This window comes from Lepisosteus platostomus, chromosome 4 (genome assembly GCF_059453375.1).
Source record: "Lepisosteus platostomus isolate fLepPlt1 chromosome 4, fLepPlt1.hap1, whole genome shotgun sequence".
NCBI classification, from domain to species: Eukaryota; Metazoa; Chordata; class Actinopteri; order Semionotiformes; family Lepisosteidae; genus Lepisosteus; species Lepisosteus platostomus.
Genome location: NC_142614.1, coordinates 9,581 through 13,589, shown reverse-complemented (window position 1 = coordinate 13,589; position 4,009 = coordinate 9,581). Strand labels below are relative to the sequence as shown.

The window sequence follows — 4,009 nt, the reverse complement described above, 5'->3', positions numbered from 1 at the left end:
ATCTTTAATGCTGATCTGCTTATTGCTCTTAACCCAATCAGTGCAACTTTTTGGCCAAGATAAAGGTGAGTTTGAAGGTAAGTAGAGGGGAGGTAGAACTCAAACTCTTTTTATGAGGCTGGTCAGTAGTGGTGTTGATTGTGTTTGTAAATGAGACTAGTGCAATGATCGGTGCTTCCCAGTCCCTGGCCATCTGAAAGCACAGTGTGGAGTGACAGGAGTGGAGAATCCTGTTCAGAGGAAGCTCACTGGCTGGCTAAAAGGATACCAGCTGCGTGACCTGTTGATGTCCATTTGTGAGAATTTAGGTCCTCCACTTTGAAGAGTGGAAAGTGAAGAGATGCTGCAAGCTGTCCTTCTTGAAATTCCTGGATGCCCGTGGATCTTGGAGCAGGTACAAAGGTAGTGTCTTTTGACATGGTCCCTGGACCAGAGGTGGGTTTCACTCTTTTCCCATCATGAAAAGGTGCTTTTGGAGAAGGCTGTGTTAAGCTCTTGGACATCTTCAGATGGATAAGGTCATGCTTTAATGTGCTAAATGTTTTTTTTTTTCTTTTTGGCTATCTTCTGGGTTTTGTTCCCTGCTTGGGTGAAGCACTCCCACACTGACATGCACTTGACTGGCTGTCATTCTGGCTCAAATACTGAATATGTTTTGTATGTGATTTATTTCATGGGTGCACACATGTAAATAAATCACTTTGGATACACTGCAGTACAACAGTGACTTGGCGCACCAGCAGCCTCCTCCACTGCAGACTTCTTGCTGGTTATGTCTTTGAGGAGACAGCATGTCAGCCAGGTTCTCTTGATTGGTGTTGGACAGGAACTGATTTCCTCACAGGGGAGGAACTGCAATGGATCCCACCCCCTGTGGCACGAGCCCTGGACTGGGGGTTTTCTCTTTGCTCTCTGCAGGGTGTTTTACAGTTGGTCTGTGTTGGACAGATGCTGCACTGTGTCCATGTTGGAAGTAGAAATGCTGGCTTGTCTGTTTCTAACAAGTGCAGAGGACTTGGTCTAAATTTCTCTCCTTTTCAGGCTCTCTGCTGCCAGAAGGGTTCACCAGGCCTTTGCTCCAGAGGGAGGATCTTTTATCACCAGGAGTGGAGAACAGATGGTGCTGGTCTCTGGGACCTTTCCATGAAGATCTGTTGGAGGAGTGGGGTGCTTGTTCCAAGACAAAGTCAACAGTAACATCAAAGGATCTAGTCAGGTGAGTGGGTCAGGTGAGTCCCTTTCCATACAGGAAGAGAGATGGGGCATTTTGAGCATAATGAGCACACTGGGTACATGGGGTTTTAATCGGGTAAATTTGGGTACTATGGGTATATGTTGGTTTATTTGGGTACAATCAGGTACATTAGTGTAGACTGCATATCACGTTAAATGGGGTACGTTGAGTATATTGGGCAGGCAGCTTTTGGTGTGTGCATGGGAGTTGCAGCATACAGTGCAGTACATCCTAAAAACGCCATATATTACTCTTGACTTTTATCTTTTTTTACACTTAAAATGGACTTGAAAGACCCTGTTCTCAGAGGAATGTAGGACAATCTGAAAGCCGTGCATTATCTTTAGTTCATTTCATGGAGAATTGAATATTTGAGAATCTTTGATTTTGTAATTTTAACAGTTCTATTTCTTCTCTGTTTCCACGCTTTATAAGGCATTGGAAGAGAAGCAAGTGGATCTATGTCCTGGGTAAGCAGGCAAGAACATTCTGGGTTATTTTGTTTGGGTTTGTTGGGGTTGAGGAAAGGGATAAGTTGGTTAGCTGGCTGTTTTGAGAAGGATGAACCTGTAATTTGTAACTTGTGTACTTATGTTTTAAACAAGATAATAGAACTGAAGTTCTCCCCTGTGGTAGGAGCCCTGCACCGTGGGTTTTTGCTTTTGCACTCTTCAGGGTGGTTTTCTGTTGTTTTGTCCTGAAAAGGTGTAGCACTGAACATTATGGCGGTTTAGGTCAAAACTGGTGTTGGGAGTGGGAATGTTGGCTGGACCATTTCTGACTAGTGCAGAGGACTCAGTCCAGTTTCTTATTTTTTCTTGAGGTTCTCTGCTGTCTGGGGTATGACCAGGCCTTTGCTGCCAAGGGAGGACGTTCACCAGGACTGGAGCCCAGATGCAGCAGACTGGGTAGTGGGTTCTGTCTGCCAAGATCTGCTTGGGGAATCATGTGCCTGTTCCAATTCGAGAAGCCAATGGACTCATCAGAGGAGCATCAAAGCTGCTTTAGAAGTTCCTAACAACAAAGGCAGAGAAAGGGAGGGAGGTCTTTGGTGGGTTAATTGTGGGCAGGAAAGAGGTTCAGGTGCTATTCGTTGTACAACAAGAGCTGCTTGAAGCTCTAAGTGAATCTCTGCACACCTGCCTTGTAATGGCTGTTAGGACCATGGCTTGTAACTTCAGCACCTGAGCCACCTGGCAGGGAGGAGACAAAGTGACTTCTAGTGCTGGAATGGAGAAAGAGTTGGCAGTTGGTAACTTTGTAGTGTTTTGCACATTCTAGGCCATTTGAAAAGCAGAGTTTGAGAGACTCAAAGGTCATGCAATGATTTATTTGCATGGGTGCACACATGTATATAAATCTTGCATTGGCTGTAGAGTAAAACTGAATTGAGCACGTAAGGTAGAAATGAATAAAAGGAAAACTAATGCCATCCACTCACTTGGAAAAGAGGGATTGGTTTAGCTGAGTGCCGCTCTTTTTTGGTACCTGCACAGAAAGCCCTTTGTCATGGGAGGGGATTTCCTACAGAATGAGGTAGGAGAAAGATGGGGGTTGTTTGTTCTGTTTTGTGAGAAGAGATATGTAGTTATGTGGCTTTGTAAATTCTTTGCCAGAAAATGTCCTCATGTATTGAAAATCTATATTTTTGTTGGTGTGGGATGATTAAAAATGACTAAATGTACTGAGTCGGTTTTCTTTTGTTTCTTGTATGCTGATTGTGGTTGTGGTTGTACAAGGTGCTATATTGAGTATATACTGGCACTGGACCTGCTTTTCCCTACATTGTTTTATTTAGGTCACAATCTTTGGGTACATTTATTTAACATTTATTTGGGTACTCTTTGGGTACATTCCTCAGCTTAGAGGATATTTATAAGCAGTTTTAATTTTATTTTTAGTGATCTAAGCATTTGTATACATTCCTGTATTATGAAAACCTGTGGTATTTGTGGAGAAAATAGGTGAGCTTTAAGGTATATATTTTAGACATTGACGGTGTAAAACACAGAATTGAAATGCAGTTTGTGGTTTTTAAATGTTTTTAAATTGGCCACTGGGTGATTTGTGCATAGTGAAATAGTGTAGAAATGAATATGCACATTTATTCCCATTTGTTTATATGCTGGGGCGGCATTATGCAGGGGTGGGCCCAGTGTGGAGGTGGAGCCCTGGTAGAAGGGTAACCCCTTGTCTTTGTAGTACCAGGTGTCCTGGCTTCCAGCTTATGAGTCCCAGCTGGGCAGGTCCTATAAAGGCACACTGGACACCCTCTGAGAGGAGCAGAGCCAACCCTGGATGATGGTGTTTTTGCACCATCAGTCCTGCTGAGGATTGTACCCGTCTTAGGTTTTCATCTTCTGTTTTGCCTGTCCCTTTATGCCCTTTCACAGGGGCAGGCAAACGCATGCACCTTTTTATGCACTAACTTGTTATGCACAGACTGGACCCCACTGAATAGCAAATGTCCAGTCTGGTGACTGCTGTGATAGCAGTTTTTTCCCCAAGCTGGACCCCATTAGATAGGTTAAGCCCAGCTTGTAGGTAACATGGCAGTCGCTTACTTTATTTTCTCACTTTTTGTATTGTTTTTGATCCCAGCTAACCTCACACCGGTGCTTCTGTCTCCTCAGCTGGGGTGTTGACTTTTTACTGGTCCTGTCCATGGTGCCTCCCACTATACACTTTCATTTAAGAGTAATTGCTGTATAATTTCAGTTTTCCATTCCATTTCAAGTGTTTACTTAAGTATGTTGTGTGGTATATCAGGTTTAT

At 43.6% G+C, this 4,009-nt stretch overlaps 1 long non-coding RNA gene across 1 annotated transcript; it reads left to right on the top strand.

Annotated features, from left to right (window-relative positions):
• The first annotated feature begins 1,051 nt into the window (after window positions 1–1,051).
• Window positions 1,052–2,168, top strand: LOC148671999 (uncharacterized). The gene is made up of 3 exons (XR_015936153.1): window positions 1,052–1,216; window positions 1,670–1,704; window positions 2,058–2,168. It is a non-coding gene; the product is annotated as an uncharacterized LOC148671999 (long non-coding RNA).
• Window positions 2,169–4,009: the final 1,841 nt, after the last annotated feature.